The following is an 18,089-nucleotide window of genomic DNA, read 5'->3' as shown; positions in this document are numbered from 1 at the left end:
ATATATCATATGATGCATTGGGTGAAGCTTATTCATGGTAGTCAGTGTGTCATATGACAACATTTGAAATCAGCTGTTAGTTTGAATTCATAAGATCGTGTGACAGCATATGAAGTCAGCTAATTAGCTGAAGTATATAAGGCCTAATCTTATCTTAAGCTACTCTAAGCCTGAAGAATCCTGGATGATGAAAGTGTTTTTTTCTATGCACTAGAGCAGTAACCTTCAATAAACCAGCATTTGTCAAGATCGTACATGGTTCCAGTTGCTTTTATTTGCTGATAGCCTAATGATCACCTATGAACAAATTAGAGTGTGCTCAGTAGTTCAAGGGGGATGGTTGGCATAATGGTTAAGGTCTTAACTTCACAATTGCAAGTTCCAAAGTTTGATTCTTGCATCTGGTTATTGGCTAGGGAGACTGTGTAGCCTGGTATTTGCCTGTAAATTATATTAGGACTGTAGAGTGCAAATAGCAATATTGCAGAAGACACATTTGGGTAGAAATGAGCATGTGAATTTTACAGCGAAAAGAGTTCAGGGTGGATATTCAGCAGAACATCTGGGACCAAGGAAAAAGCGAGTAATAATAGTAATATAAGTAATGCTGCTGGATAGTGTCTCCTATAGAGATAGAAGAGTTCGAAAAAAGACAATAATGGTAAATTTTTTGGTAGTAAGGGGCTATTGGCAAGAGCGTAGGATTACACTAGCATGCATTTATATTATACTAAAAACTGCTATTGTGGAGCTTAAGAAATTTTTTGAAGAAATAGTCCATTTTCTCTAGTGAATTTTATTTATAGTCGGGATTTGGAATTTGATCTGCAGTAGTGAGAATATATCAAGGGAACTGTCAGGATGGCCGAGTGGTCTAAGGCGCCAGACTCAAGAACTGAAATTCCTTCTAATAACCTGGGTATTCTGGTCTCCGAATGGAGACGTGGGTTCAAATCCAACTTCTGACAGCATGTTTTAGTGATTCACATCTAGATCAAGGGAGGTCATTGCCCCCCTGTACTCATCACTCATTAGACCTATGATTGAGTACAATGCCCCATTCGGAATGTATCTGACCAGACACCTGCAGCAGCTGGAAAGGCCCCAAAAGTTCCTCACCAAAAGGATAAAGGGTCTCAAAATATGTCCTCAGAGGTGACCTGTGCCTGACATGTAAGGCCATGTCAAACCCTGATTTGATGAATATGCTTCACCTCAAAAATCTAGATCCCTCAGAACCACAAGGGCGGGAGACTTAAACCTAGAACATGCTGGAGGGACAGATTCATCACCCAGAGACTAAATCCCAGTACATGTGAGGCAGAGCACTCGCTGGCCTTGTTCAAGAGGAATCTTGACCAATGGATGGGGATCGCCCATATACCAGATTACTTCAGTGTCACTGCTTGACAGAGGCACAGCAAAATAATAGGCATAGTTTTATTCAACTAAAGGGGTGAATAACTATGGGCTAGGCTTATAAATGCCCTTGGGCAGATAGCCTAGTATGAACCTATGAACATAGAAGGGAAAATATAACAAACGTGGGTACATTTCTGAAGTTTGTGAAAATATTTCGGATGGAAGATCAAAACTCAATAGTAGGAACTCAGAATCTACATATTCCTCAAATTACAATAACTGGACTAGATTGGTTAGAAGTTATATTTCACAGGAGCATGTGCATTTAATTGAAAGCTTCTACATGCTTCCAATAACTGTTTGAGATCATGCACCATTAAAAAGTAAGGTAAAAATACAAGGTAATGAAGTAAAAAATGAGAGGGTCTGTATCAGTTTATCGAAACGTCTGAAGTTCGAACACCATATGTTCGAACTTCAAACCACGAGCTGCAAAAACATAGAAGTCTTAAAACAGCAATTTTTTTTCCCAGGGAAAAAAATGCTGTTCCAAGAAACACACACGTAACACAAACACACCAAAACAACATCAATCCACACACACACACTCAAAATTCTACATCTGACCCTACACTAAACTGTACATACACTACTACCTATCCGCTTATCTTAACCCTAAGGTCCGTCCGCGCCCTAACCCTAACTCACCTATCTCGCCCTAACCCTAAAGTCTTTCACTATCGCACACCCACCTCACCCACGCCCTAACCTTAACTCACCTAACCCGTGCCCTAACCCTAACATCCACACAATCGCAGACTTACCTGAACCTGACCCGTAACTTCCCACCACAGTCCTGATACTCGCAAAGCCACAGAAACGGCCCACTGAATTCTTTCCCTGGGAAAGAATTTGGTGGGTCGTGGCTTCACAATTACCAGTGTTTGAACTTTACAGTTCGAACATCTGGTATTCGATATTCAGCTGTTTCGACGGACTGATATAAACCCAAAATGAGACACTGGTGCTTTCCTCCTTACGTGTTTAAAAAAAGACAGAAATTTAAGATCAGAGAGTTATTAGGGAAAAGAAGATTTTTTTTCAGAAGTGGTAGCTAATTAGTGGGAGTAAGTGAAAATGGACTTTAATTTAGGACATAAATAATCGAGAAAGAGATGGTTAAAAGTAATTGCAGCTATTTAGTGGGGCTGGCAAAGGTTAAAATATTGCAAATTAAAGGGTGTCTCAATAAAAGGAGGAGCAACTGCTGAGTGCTTAAAGTGAAAATAAGGGAGTATTTGGATAATATGCTTTTTTAACATCTTTATTAAATTATCATTTGTGACATAGACAAACTTACATTTATGTAAAAGTAATCAAAACGTATTAACAAATGCGCATTTACAAACATTATGCATCATATAAGTTGTTATATATTCTATAATCTAGGCAATATTGCATAAATTATTCGATTTTTGCCTTTTCTTAAACCGCATTACACCTCCAAAACATTTTTCTGCATGTATTGTTCCCACAATTTTTATTTTTTGTATGTAATTTACCCCTACCCTCTTCTAAAGATCTAACCTCCTGTTCTTTTTTCCCTTGTTACTTTATTCACTACTTCTAGTATAGTTAGTTTAGAATTTGATTTGTATTTTCTAGTAATTTATTTTTTTTGATAGCCATCAGAATTTAACTTAACAAGGCCTTACTATGTGTAGGCAATTTAGGTCCTGTATCCCAACTCAGAAAAATAACTTCCTTAGTAACTCATTTCCTTGCCAAGTTTTCCCAAGAGAGTACTTTGTAGGGAACTTTTAAAGTCTACCGACTCATTACACTCCCAAAAACATATATTCCCAGTTACCTCTTTCTTCCCCTTCACACCTCCAACATTTGCTATCTACTTGAGGAAAAATTCTGTGGAATGTGCTTGGGGTGTAAAAGTATCTGTGCAAACACTTCCAGGTACAAATCCTAAATCTTCTAGATGTGATGCATATTTGAGAGCCATACATAATGTCCTCCCATTATTTCTTTGTGAATTGCATATCTCGTAATCTGTCTTCCCAATGTTTTTTGACCGCTTCTGATTTGATTCCTATAGTTATTGTACAATGTTTATATGCCCCACTAATTATCCCTTTGTTAAAAAACTTCTGTTGTAGATTAACAACTCACAGTGCAGGTCTTTCATGTAGGATTCCTCTATCACTTTCTCTTTGTCTATACTCTATCAATCCCTGATAGGGAAGGCAGTCACTAGCCTGCAATCCAAATGTCTTCTTGGCCTCTTCCCATTCTGTTACCTTTCCTTCGTTAATTATTTGTTCCCTATATTTTGGTTCTTTTGCCAGCTTCCTGCAGTAAATTCCATACCGCTTGTCTGTTTTCTGTACTCTTAATTGCAGTCATCCCTATCGGCAGAATTTCCTTTCTCCATTTCCAAGTTGGCTTATATAACATTCAGTATGACTGTTATGCTCCTTAAGGATCTGCACCCAAAATCACATTCTTTCCTTATTTCTTGAATTACCCCCTGCTTCATCATCATCTCTTTCCAGTTTGAATTGTAGCTTTCTGTTTGTGTTCTGTGTTACAGCCTTGGTGTCACTTGGATAACATTTTTGAGTTTAGAAAAATTGCTTTTAAGCAACTATGTTTTGTTTACTTCAGAGCACAAAAACTTTCAGCACAACATCTTAGGCATCAGAAAGCGGAAAGGGTTGACATCAGAGCCTGTGACACAAAAAATAACTAGAGATCATACAGCAGTACTAGAGATATTTTGGAAATGTTATGAATTTTTTTTTATAAAGCTGAGGAATGTGGAAACCAAGAAAAAGCTCAACTAGAAGTATTTATATATCAAGGCTAGAGGAAGATGAGGCTTAACAACTAATAGTTAATACAGAAGAATATTAGATAAAAGTGGTTATGGATACTCCGTCTCCAGGAATAGATTGTATTCCTGTGGAAGTTTGTATGGTAGGTAGGAAAACATTAATAAAAAAGTCATTGTTTACTTGTATTTTGAAAGGAGTGGAAGCACCAGCATATTGGAAGAAAGCTGTGGTAGCTTTGTTACTCAGAGGGTCAAGTCCTGTCAGAGGCAGCTTCATAAAGACCCATTTCAGTTTTAAACCATGACTATAAAGTGCTTGTCTGTATTAGCTAAGAAAATGTCAAATGCGCTGCCAGAACTGGTATGGATCTTTGTGGTTGTTTGGAGGGCAGGCAAATGTTTAACAGGATTAATAGAACAGGGATGATCCATAGGGAAGCAGGATGTAAGAAAATACCACTGTGGTTGGTGGATCTTGATGCAGTGAAGGTATTTGTTAGAGTAAGTTGTGATTTTATGATTTATTTATTTACATTTGTTTACCAGGAAAGTCTGACTGGGCCAGAAGCCCATTTTCAGTGGAGGCCCGGGGAGAAAAGCTCCACAGTAGTATAAGCAAAATATAATAATCAGCTAATACAATAGTAAGATGCAGAATACACATCATCTAGTTAGTCTGTACAAAGAAGTATTCAGTGCAGTTTTCTAGTAGATACAGGTTCAAAAAGAAAAACAAGCATTTCATTAAAGATCACTGTGAGAAAAATAAAATTTGTTTTGTGTACATATTAAATAGTTGTGAACAAATGAAATTTCTTATATATCTTATTCCCCCGAGTAGTAATAACACCGAGGGGAGGAAGAAAATGTGCTAAGGAGTGGACAGTTTGTTGAGAGAATTATAGATATCTTCTCAGTCAGGTTTGGTGCAGGAGCAGTGCCAGTTTTTGGATAGATGTTCAAATAGTAGTTGTTTGAAACTGGTAGATTCAGGTGTGTTTTGGAGTGTGTGGGGTAGAGAGTTCCATAATTTGGCTGTTTGATTTGAGGAATAGGGCTTTATCATGAGTGTTGTTAGCTTTGTTTACTGTGAGAAAGTTTCTATCTGCACATCTTAACCTTCATGTGCATGAGTAGGGAAGAAGTTCCTTGCGGGATAGGCAGCTGTCAAGATGGAAGATGATATTGTGTATGAATTTAAGTTGGTAGAGATGGAGAAGGTTAGGTGGCTCGAGCTAATTTAATTTATGTAGAGCAGTACAGTGGTGGGTTTGGTGGGGAAGGTTGGCTACGAAGCAGGCTGTTTTGTTGTAGCAAGATGTCCTTCAAGGATGCACCTGCAGTCATAACATATGGGTTGTCCTGCCTCAGGCAGCCCTTCGGTCGGCCGGATTCCAAAGTCTGGGTCTGGCCTCGGCTGATGTCGCACTTTCCCCGACGTCAGAGCTTCTGGGGTATAAAGGCATCAGCCAACGCCATTTTCCTCAGTCTTTCTTGCCGCGCGGTGCCCGAAGCAGAAGCTGTTCGCAAGTGCCGGTCGGTCAGATCCAGAGATTTCAGCTACCGAAGACTTTTAAAAAAGCTAAGTACCCCGTTGGGGACTCTTTCTTGCCTCAGCCGATGTCAGACAAAGTAAATAATTGTTTAACTTGTTTAAATACCTCATAAGGATTTCCATTCTTACTGCCTTCCTTGCTTAGGCCCAGACCACGACGTATCAGCTTGTTTAGCCTGTGCCTCCTTCAACAAACGGACTCTTAGACGTCGGTTGGAGTTTGCAGAAGAGTTTTTTGGCTCTGCTTTTGCATATAAAATGCCGTCGGAGACTCCGACTACACATTTAGCCAAAAAACGCAAGGAAAAGGACCGACACATGCCCGCGGTTTCGGCTGAAACCATGGTTAGGCCTACCGCGAGTGTCTCGGTTTCGGCTGAAACCGAGTCCTCGGTTCTTACTTCTGCCGAAATCATACCTCCGACAACCGAGGCCAGAGAGGCCCCGGCTGAGTCTGCTATAGAAATCCCTACCGAAGAAGCAAGCGCACAAGAATTGTCCGACACCATTCCATTGGACATTTCTACACCTGCACGTGGGGCAGCTAGGCCCCCTGCTTCTATGTCTATTAAGGCCTTCTCCAGGGCTAAAGCAGCTAAAATTTCAAAAGCTTTACCTGCAAAATCTACCTCTCAGAGACCTTCCTCAAGTTCTCAGATTCTCAGCCTTGCTGAGGACCTTATATCTCTGATTAGGGGTTCCCAACCTCACCCAGACAGGGCCTCTCAACCTCCTCCTGACAAAAGGCCTAGGACTGAACCCCCTGAACCTCTCTCCTCTGATTACTCCTCGGATGGATCTGATTTATCAGACCATCAGGAAGGGCCATACTCACCTTATGAGGATTCAGATGCAGAAGACTCTATTCCTTCTGCCTCCCCTCCAGAAGAATTTTCCTTTGGGGAGACTTTGCACTCAATGAGGGAACACTTTCAATGGCAGGGTCAGGATTTCTCTGATTCTAGAAAAAGACTAAGGACCTTTTCACACTTGCCACATCATAGGCCTTTAGCCATACCACCTGTGCTAACTGTAGTTGATGATGCATATAATGATGTCAGTTCTGCCCCTGATTCTCTTCCCCCGGCCCCTGCCAAACCTGACAGATATTACAGTGTCCCGGATTCTCACTTCCACTTGTATAAAGCCCATGCTGCAGACCCAGAAACTATTTCTCAGGGCCCAAAAGGTGTTGCAGCTGCCACTGCCAAAAACCCCCTACCCTCTGAAAGAGAGTCAAGAGCATTAGAGAGATGGGGGAAAAAAGGTTTATACATCTGCTACTCTTTCTGCCAGGGCATTAAACTGTCAATTCCATATGATACAGTACCAGGAATATTTGTTAGATCAGCTGAATAAAAAGCTTTCTTCTCCTGAACCTTTAGACCGTAAGTCCCTTCAGGATTTGGTACACAACTCTCAGCAGGTCAGTAATCATTTCTTAAAATGTGGCTATGATGCACTGGAGGCTTCATTTAGATCAGCTATGACTGGAGCATTAATTCGAAGGCATGTCTGGCTAAAAGAGCAATCCTTGCCAGACCATGTCAAGGCTAAACTCCTAGATTCTCCAATGGAGAAACAAAGTTTATTTGGCTCCCCTGCACAGGAGATTCTAAAGAAAGTGGAAGAAAAAGCAAAATCTGTGCAAACAGTAAAGGATTTTCTGCAGGTCTAACCTCCGAGGTTCAGCAGAAACTGGCCTTCAAAGAATTGGTCCTTTCCAGACACCTCCAGAGCACAGAGGGGCAGGAATAGACGCCCAAGAGGCAGAGGTCAATCAAAGGGTGCCTACAGTTGTCGTCAGTGGCAACCTGCCAACCAGAGGAGTACTGCCACAGCTGCATCTACAATCACTTCCACAGGACAGACACAATGACTTGGCTCTGATTCCGCCTACCAGGGAACAACTGGAAGCACCCTTGGGCGGAAAGTTGGCTTTATTCTCGAAAAACTGGCATTGCATTACAAAAGACAAATGGACATTGCAAACAATAGACAAAGGATACAGGTTTCACTTCCACACTTTACCAAAAAAGAGCGGAATGCCAAACCTTCCACCAAACCAGAAGCCAGAGGCTCTAAGACAAATCAACAATGTACTTCAGATGAAAGCAATAGAAAGGGTACCATCTATGGAACAAGGCCAAGGTTTTTACTCCAGACTATTCCTTGTACCAAGAAAAGAAACCCAATGGAGGCCTATTCTCGACTTGTCCGCACTAAACACATATCTCATTGTGCCAAAATTCAAGATGCTGACCCTACAGCAACTTCTTCCCATGTTGGGCAAGGAGTCTTGGCTGGTGACTCTAGATCTCAAGGAGGCATACCTGCACGTCCCTATACGACCAGATTGCAGAAGACACCTCAGAGTTCTTGCAGGATCAGAGCATTATCAATTCTCAGCATTGCCCTTTAGCTTATCTACTGCGCCCAGAGTATTCATGAAATGCCTGGCATCAGTAATTGCACATTGCAGGCTTCAGGGAATTCAAATCTACCCATACCTGGACGACTGCCTAATACAAGCGGACAACAAGACAAAACTAATAAAGGATTTGGCCTATGTCATACACCTGTTACAGGCCTTGGGATACACATTCATCATCCAGAAGTCAAGACTAGTGCCATCCCAAAGGATAACATTTTTGGGTGCGGATCTGGACAGAATAACTCAGATGGCTTTTCTCACAGAAGAAAAACAAAAGCAACTCCCAGTTTACTTCATGGCTTTGACAAGACAAACTCAGCTTACTGCAAGGAAAGTCCTGCAGGCCCTGGGTTACATGGCATCCTGCATAATCTTGATCCCGCATGCCAGGCTGCATATGAGGAAATTACAATGGTACCTAAGGAATGTATGGTCTCAACACAGGCACAGTCTAGAAACCATGATACCAATCATTCCATGCCTGAAAAAGGAATTCCTGTGGTGGGCTCAGGCCTGCCAGACCAACAGAGGGTTGCCTTTCAACAAACCACAACCAAGGCAGACCATCACCACGGACGCCTCAGACCTAGGATGGGGAGCACACATGGAAGACAAGTGTATCCAAGGCCTATGGTCTCAAGACCAGCTGAATTTGCACATAAACCTAAAGGAGACGCTGGCAGTGAAGCATGCAATCGAGGCATTCAAATCATTCCTCCAGCAAGGACATCTGCTGATAAGGACAGACAATACCACAGTCATGTGGTACATAAACAAACAGGGAGGCATGCATTCCTACCCTCTATGCCGGATGGCAATGGATCTGTGGAACCTAGGCCTGAATCTCAACATCCAACTGCAGGCCAAATTGCACCAGGAAAAGAGAATTCACTAGCAGACAGCTTAAGCAGAACTACCACGGATGCTCACGAATGGATGCTGCATCCAGACATCTTCAAAATCATAACAAACAAATGGGGAATGCCAGAGATAGACCTGTTCGCCTCCCCACTCAACCACCAACTGAAGAAATTCTGCTCAAGAGTATACCACCCACAAGCCTGGAGGGTGGACTCCCTCTCTTTCAGCTGGAAGGCCCTAACAGTGTATGCTTTTCCACCTCTCCCATTGATGTACAAAGTTCTACTGAAGATCAGGGAGGAACAGCCAAAGGTGATTTTGATAGCTCCAGACTGGCCAAGGCAGCATTGGTATCCGCTACTGAGAAGCATGTCTCGGACGAACTCATGGCCTCTACCCCTATGGCCTTTACTTCTAACGCAGAACAACTACAAGACCCTGCATCCAAACTTGAAAACACTGCAGCTAACTGCCTGGAAAATTGCTTAAAACAAAACCAAACTGTTTTATCTCTGAGGACATTATCCTGGAGGCTCGCAGACCCTCCACAAGACAAACATATTCAGCTAAATGGAAGAGATTCCTCATTTGGAGTGCATCAAAGGGTACAAATATCACACTGACAAACCTAGCACACATCCTAGAATACTTAGCAGAACTGTTCCACAATGGCCTGTCCTATTCTTCCATTAAGATTCATGCTTCAGCAATTTCAGCAGAGTACAACATGGATCCTCCTATCTTCTCTCACCCTCTCCTCAGACAATTTTTAAGAGGGATCAAAAATGTAAAACCTCCAAGGAAACCCCCTCTGCCTGCATGGGATCTCAGTTTTGTGCTGGAAAAATTAACACTACCCCCTTTTGAACCAGCAGCATCAGCAGACTTACAGTTCTTATCTTGGAAAACTGCTTTCCTTCTAGCAATCACTTCAGCAAGAAAAGTATCCGAGTTACAGGCACTAATGGCAGTGCAGCCTTTCCTTGTTTTTCACCAGGATAGAGTGTCTCTGAGAACCAATCCTACTTTCATGCCAATCCTTGAACCAAGCTATTCCTTTGCCTACGTTCTTCCCTAACCCACAGAACAGGGGAGAAAAACTATTGCACACCTTGGATGTACACAGACAACTACGCTACTATCTGGACAGATCTAAAACCAGCAGAAAAACTGACCAACTTTTTGTAGCATATGCAACTGGAGTGTAAGGAAAAGCAATTTCCAAACAGACAATTTCAAAATGGATAGGAAATTGCATTCGATTCTGCTACTCTTTTCATGGAAAGACAACTCCTGAAAATATCAGGCCTCACTCCACAAGAGCCACAGCCACCACTACAGCTTTCCTACGAGGGGTGGCTACCAAGGACATTTTAGAAGCTGCTACTTGGAGCTCCGTGCATACATTTGCCAAGCATTACAATCTACCTTTATACTCCAGATCCCGAGCAGGTTTTGCAACTGCAGTTTTACAGGGGATCTTAACTACACCATCATTATCTTAGTACCTCCTCCCCCAGTTTGGCTATGGTATTCTACCCATATGTTATGACTGCAGATGCATCCTTGAAGGACATAGTACAGTTTTGTACTTACCATAAATGTAGATGTCCGATAGGTATGCATCTGCAGTCAGGATTACCCACCCTCCTTCCCCTCTGTGGTATTCCTAGGGTGCTTACCCCTCTTTCAGCTAGCTGGGGGAATCTATTATGGTGTATTTGTTTGTATGTATATATGTATATATATTTTGTTTGCTACTGTTTGGAATTTTCAACATTTATCCAAATTTAGCCTTCCTAGAGGGCACCTGGCATCTGGGGCAAGAAACACTGAGGAAAATGGCGTCGGCTGATGCCTTTATACCCCAGAAGCTCTGATGTCGGGGAAAGTGCGACATCAGCCGAGGCCAGAACCAGACTTTGGAATCCGGCCGACCGAAGGGCTGCCTGAGGCAGGACAACCCATATGTTATGACTGCAGATGCATACCTATCGGACATCTACATTTATGGTAGGTACAAAACTGTACTTTTCCAATTTGATTAAATCTGATTTTTAAGTTGGTAAAGAGGGGGAAAGCATGTAGAAGCGTAGAGAGGAGGACAGTCTGGATATGGCTAGTCTGGTATTGTCAGTGAGGAAATGGCTTGCTTCTGTACAGTGAGCCAAGTTTGACTTGAACTTTCTTAATTATGATGGCTATGTGTTGATCAAATCTGAGTTTGTTGTCGATTGTCACACCAAGGAGGTTTGTATGCTCAGCTGGTTGGATGACTGTGTTTGCTGAAAGAATAGTGAAAGGAAATTCAAACCAGCAAGTAGAATGGTGAAAGGAGGGGTGGTCGGTCATTGTTTGCTACCTGTAAATAGCATTAACTGTGTATTGTTGGGGTTGAGGAATAGTTATGATTTACTTAGATATGTTTCTATATCATTAAAAGTTTGTTGGGCTACTATTTGGAGGGCTGGTAAGGTATCTGCTGAGCAAATTAAAGTTGAATTGTCCGCATACTGAATTACATTAGCATGTGTTGTGGATGAAGCTAGATCATTAGCAAAGATGGTGAAAAGAAGGGGCCCTAGTATGGATCCTTGGGGGACTCCAACTGAGACAGGAAGAAGTAGTCAGAGTTCAGATTTCCATCTTACTGCTTGTTGTCTTTCAGAAAGATGGCTTGTGGAAAAAGGAAAGGGAAGTGTTTGATAGGTTTAGTGAGGCAAAAGTATTAAGGAGTTTCTAATGGGAGATGATGTTGAATGCTTTTGACATGTCTAGGAAGATTAATGGTACTTGCTGGTTTGAATTTCTGAGTTGGTTGATGGTGTTAGAAAAATTATTTATGACTGGTGGTGGTGCTGTGATCCAGTCCCAAACCGTGTTGGAAGGGAGAGATAAGGTTGTGAGATAGCAGGTGTTGTAATTGAGCATGTACACATTTTTACCAAATTTTGACACACAGGAAAAGGATGGCTATGGGTCTGTAATTGTTTAATTTTGTTGATGTTTCTCCTTTTATGTAGAGGGGTGATATAGGAAATTTTCCATAATTTTGAGACATATTGTTCTGCTCTAGACCTGTTTACCAGAATGGAGATGGGCAGAGCTATGGCATCGGCTGAAAGTTTGAGGTACTCAATGGGGAGTTGGTCAGCTGCTGAGGAAGAAGGTTTCAGTTTTTTCAGCATTGTTCTTATGGTGTTAGTTTGGACAGGTTTGAGGTCAAAAGAGTTGTTGTTAGTTTCCACATTAGGTGGAAGAGACTGTGGGGTGGAATTGTTCCCTGCACCTAAGGAGGGGATGGTGTTTATAACGTAGGTGTTAATTTGTGAGGCAGTACACACGCTTTGGTTGTTGGTTTTGGGGTTGTGGCTTTTCCTGGGTGGAGGAGCAAGTTAATTGCCTGCCAGAATTTTTTGCGATTGTTTTCATGTTTGTTTTGTATGGAATATAATATGATTTTTTTCTCTAGTTTAAGTTGTTTTTTTGTTTGAGTGCAAAGCTGCTTGTATGCTGACAGAGTTTGATTGTCTTTTGATGTTCATCGTGTTAGACTGCTGCAGTCATTACACATCAGGCAGTCCCGTAGTTGGCCAGAGTTCCAAAGTCTTGGTCCAGCGTCGGCTGCTGTCACGTCTTCCCTGATGTCAGTGCGCCAGGGGTATATAAAATGCATCCAACGCCATTTTCTTCAGTCTTTCTTGCCGCGCGGTGCCCGAAGCAGAAGCAGTTCGCAAGTGCCAGTCGACCGACTCCTGAGATTTTCGAAGTCGAATTTCAGATCCGAAGTCTTCAATAAAGCTAAGTACCCAGTTGGGGAAACTTTTTTCTTGCCTCAGACCGATGTCAGAAAAAGTTAATAGTTGTATTTCTTGTGGGAAGCAAATACCTCATAAGGACTTCCACTCTTACTGTATTCCATGCGTAGGCCCTGATCACGACATCACTAGTTGTCCGTTTTGTGCTAGATTTAACAAACACACTGTAAAAAGACGTTTTGATTTTGCTTTACACTACTTTGGCCGAAGGTTCAATTATACTATGCCGTCGGATCAACCAACGACCTCAATTCCGAAAAAATGCAAAGACAAGGATAAAGACAGGCATCCGAGGTCCAAAACCGACGACGAAACCTCTTCTAGGTCATTCGCCGGTTTGCCGGTTCTCAGTGAGGTGCTTTCTCAGCCCTTGACATCCGCTACCTCAGAGCCACAGGCCACCTTCGACTCCCACATGGAGACAACTAGGCCTCTGGAAACTCAAGGTATTGGGCCTACAGAAACTAATCCCTCAGATGGGTCCAGAGCCGCTGAGCAGGCATCTGCTTCTGAGGGTGTTTTCAGACCTTCACAACTTAGCATTAAAGCAACAGCCAAGACAAAAGTACTGTTAAAGACAAAGAAGCAAGTACAGCATTCTCCTGGACAGTCCTCCATGCCTAAGAAACAGATGCTTAAAATGGCCAAAGACCTCATTACTCTAATCAGGGGTTCCCATCCCCCTCCTGAGAAAAGGCCTAGGCAGGATACTGACTATGATTCCTCTGATCAGTTTTCCATTTCCTCTGATTCCTCTTCAGACCAGGGATACTCTCTACCCCCCCTATGAGGACTCTGATGCTGAAGAATCTATCCCTTCAGCCTCTCCTCCTGAGGATTATTCTTTTGGGGAAACTTTGCATACCATGAGGGAGCATTTCCACTGGGAAAGTCAGGATTATTCAGAATCAAAGAAAAGGCTCAGGGATTTCCTTTTATTGCCTCAGCACAGGCCCCTGGCTATTCCGCCTGTGCTAGATATTGTGGATGATGTGTTCTCTGAATCCAGTTTATCTCCTGATTCTTTGCCCCCTGCACCAGCTAAGCCAGATAGGTATTATAGAGTCCCTGACTCTCACAAGTTTCTTTATAAAAACCCTTCTGCTGATCCAGAAACTATTTCCCAGAGTCCAAAAGGGGTTAAGGCTTCCACTGCAAAAAATCCAGTACCCTCTGACAGAGATTCGAGAGCTTTGGATAGATGGGGGAAGAAAGTTTACACTTCTGCAACTTTAGCAATAAGGGCTTTAAATTGCCAGTTTCACATGCTTAAGTACCAACAATATTTAATGGCTCAGTTAAAACAGAAAATGCTTGCAAGCTCAGAAGCTCCTGACTGTAAAGAAATGCAGGATTTATTGCATGCAGTTGAACAGGTGGGAAAACATACTCTGCAATGTGGTTTTGATTCTTTAAAGGCCTCTTGTAGAGCCACAGTTACAGGTTCTGTGATTCGAAGACATGCTTGGTTAAAAGAACAGAGTTTACCTGATCATGTTAAGGCAAAATTATTGGATGCTCCTTTACAGCATGATACCTTGTTTGGTGTTAAGGCAGAAGAGGTGTTAAAGAAAATGGAGGATAAAGCTAAATCTATGCAAACAGTCAAGGATTTCTTACAGGTACAGCCACCTCGAATTAGCAGAAATTGGCCAACAAAGAATTGGTCCTTTCCAGTGTCAGACAGGCCATAGAGAGGCAGATACAGACACCCAAGAGGCAGATCTCAACCCCAAGGCTCTAACAGACAACGACAATGGGGCACCTCAACCCCAAAAGGAGGTGAGGACAAGTCTCAACCTTACAGGAAACAGTCCCAATGACTTCCCCCTTCGTACGCCAAGCAGTTCCCTTTTGGCAGCCCCTTTAGGGGGAAAACTAGAACTTTTTTCTCAAAACTGACAAACAATCACCCAAGACAAATGGGTTCTGAATATTGTGTCTCAAGGTTACTGATTCCACTTTCATACTTTACTAAGGCTAAAAGGAATGCCAGACCTGCCACAAAATCAATGGGCAGAGGCACAAAAACAAATTTCTGCCCTCATGGACATGAGCTATTCAAAACGTACCACAACAGGAACAAGGACAAGGATTTTACTCAAGACTCTTCCTGGTCCCCAGAAAGGACAAGCCCTGGAGGCCCATACTAGACATTTCAATTCTAAATACTTACCTGGATATTCCGAAATTCAAAATGTTGACATTACACCAGCTTCTACCCGTGCTGGGCAAGAAGGCTTGGCTTGTTACTCTGGACCTGAAAGAGGCATACCTGCATGTCCCTATCAGACAAAATTGCAGAAGATACCTCAGATTCAAAGCTGGTACAGTGCACTACCAATACTCTGCACTGCCCTTTGGCTTATCTACTGCAGCCAGGGTCTTTACAAAGTGCCTGGCACCAGTAATTGCATTTTGCAGACAAAAAGGAATTCAAATATATCCATACCTGGACGACTGCCTCATTCAAGCAGAGACAAAGGACATCCTTCTACAGCATCTGGCGTTTGTAAAAAGGTTGCTAATTTCACTAGGGTACACAGCAAACGAAAACAAGTCAAAGCTAGTGCCCTAACAACAGATTATATTCCTGGGTGACAGCTTAAATACAACGGCCCAGATGGTTTATCTCACGCCAGACAAACAAGTTCAACTAACTCAATATTTTCAATTACTGGCAAAAAAGTCCCATCTCCCTGCAAGAAAAATTCTGCAGGCCCTGGGATTCATGGCATCCAGCATACTACTAATACCAAATGCCAGACTGCATATGAGGAAATTACAATGGTACCTAAAAAGTGTTTGGACTCAACACTGTCACAGTTTAGAAGCAGTAATACCAATGATTCCCTGCCTACAACAGGAGTTTCGATGGTGGGCACAGGCATGTCACCTAAACAAGGGTTAGCCTTTTACCTTACCCACAGCCAGGCAGACTCTAACAACAGATGCTTTGGATTACGCCTGGGGGAGCACACATGGCAGGAAAATGCATTCAGGCCAGTGGACCACAGACCAGATGCATCTTCACATCAATCAAAAAGAGATGTTGGCTGTTCAAAATGCCCTAACAGCTTTCAAGGACCTTCTGCATCCAGGACAATTATTATTAAAGACGGACAACACCACAGTAATGTGGTACATAAACAAGCAAGGGGGCACTCATTCTTATCCTCTATGCAGGCAAGCCATGACCTTGTGGAACACAGCTCTAACTTATCAAGTTCATCTGCAAGCACAATTCCTGCCAGGAAAGAAAAATACTCTGGCAGACGATCTCAGCAGAAATATCATGGACCCTCACAAATGGAAATTGAATCCACAAACCTTCAGCATGGTAAAGCAAAAATGGGGATGCCCAGACATAGATCTTTTTGCCTCCTCACTGAATTGCCAACTACAAAAATTCTGCACATGGACTTATCACACACATGCATGGAAAGTGGATGCTCTCTCCTTCAGCTGGAAAAGCCTAAATGCTTATGCCTTCCCATCACTGCCTCTCCTCTCAAAGGTACTCCTAAAAGCCAGACAAGAAAAACCACAGATGATCCTGATTGCTCCAGACTGGCCACTCCAGCACTGGTACCCAATCTTAAAGAACTTAGCTCAAGGCCCACCATGGATTTTGCCTCAAATTCCACACCTTCTGACTCAACAAAACAATCAGGTCCTGCATGGTCAGCTCAAAACCCTAAACCTGGCTGCATGGCAGATTCATTAGTCAAACAGGCAACACCTCTCTCTAAAGCTGTTATGGATGTCATTTTGGAGGCCAGGAGGCCTAGCACCAGGAAAGCTTACTCAGAAAAATGGAAGAGATTCTGCGCCTGGAACCAGGCTTAAAGCCTTGACCCTCTTGTCCCAAACATTCCTCAGATTTTACAATACTTAACTGAGATGCTGGACAAAGGCCTGTCCTTCTCATCAATTAAGATCCACGCCTCTGGCATTTCAGCACATTGCAACACGGATCCTCCTTTATTCTCTCACTCTTTGCTAAGGCAGTACCTCAGAGGGGCTAAAAACATAAGACCGCCCCGGAGAGCACCAACATCAACTTGGGACCTCAATTTCGTTTTGGAAAAACTGACCCTGCCACCTTTTGAGCCAGCCAATACAGCCGATATAAAATTTTTATCATGGAAAACAGCTCTGCTCCTGGCAGTAACTTCAGCATGAAGAGCCTCAGAGCTACAGGCATTAATGGCAGTGGAACCTTTTATAATTTGTCATCAGGACAAACCCTACCTTTATGCCAAAGGTGGTATCTACTGTGGCTCTTAACCAAACCATCCATTTGCCAACTTTTTATCCAAACCCCCAGAATAAGGGGAGAAACTTCTGCACTCTTTGGACATACACGGGCAGCTACACTTCTACTTGCTCAGTTTTCCTGAAAGCTTTTGTTTTGTCCAACTGTTTGTAGCATATGCTGCAGGATCACAGGGCAAGGCTATCTCAAAGCAGACTATATCCAAATGGATAGGACACTGTATTCGTTACTGCTACACACAGCATAGAAAATCAGTCCCTAATAACATCAGGCCACATTCCACCAGGGCAACAGCCACTTCAACAGCCTTTCTCAGAGGAGTACCTACCAAGGAAATTTTGGAGGCTGCAACTTGGAGTTCAGTGCCCACCTTTTCCAAGCATTACCACTTGCCTCTTTACTCTAAATCCAGAGCAGGATTTGCCACTGCAGTTCTGCAGGGCCTCATAGCCAATCCTAACTCTTTATAGACCAGCCACCCAACCTTAGCTTTGGGATTCTACCCAAGTGTAATGACTGCAGCAGTGTAACACGAACATAGTACAGTTTTGTACCTACCATAAATGTAGATGTTCGAGTGATGTTCATCGTGTTACCCTGCTGCAGTCATCACACTTAGGTTATCCTGTCGTCAGGCGGTCCCGCAGTCGGCCGGAATTCCAAAGTCTTGGTCCGGCGTCGGTTGCTGTCGCCTCTTTCCTGACGTCAGTGTGCCAGGGGTATATATAATGCAACTGACACCATTTTCTTCATTCTTTTTTGCCGCACGGTGCCCAAAGCAGAAGCAGTTTGCAAGTGCCGGTCGGCCGACTCCTGAGATTTTCGAATTCGAAATTCAGACCGAAGTCTTCTATAAAGCTAAGTACCCCGTTGGGGAAACTTTTCTTGCCTCAGACCGATGTCAGAAAAAGTTAACAATTGTATTTCTTGTG

At 42.8% G+C, this 18,089-nt stretch overlaps 1 protein-coding gene and 1 non-coding gene across 3 annotated transcripts in view; both read left to right on the top strand.

Moving 5' to 3' along the window:
- MRPS22 (mitochondrial ribosomal protein S22) overlaps positions 1–18,089 on the top strand; it is a 586,067-nt gene that overhangs the window by 465,698 nt on the left and 102,280 nt on the right. The window lies entirely within an intron of this gene.
- TRNAL-CAA lies at positions 856–968 on the top strand. The gene is made up of 2 exons: positions 856–893; positions 923–968. It is a non-coding gene; the product is annotated as a tRNA-Leu (tRNA).

Source organism: Protopterus annectens, chromosome 4.part1 (assembly GCF_019279795.1).
Source record: "Protopterus annectens isolate FY-2018-M chromosome 4.part1, PAN1.0, whole genome shotgun sequence".
NCBI classification, from domain to species: domain Eukaryota; kingdom Metazoa; phylum Chordata; order Ceratodontiformes; family Protopteridae; genus Protopterus; species Protopterus annectens.
This window is presented reverse-complemented; position numbering and strand designations above follow the sequence as displayed.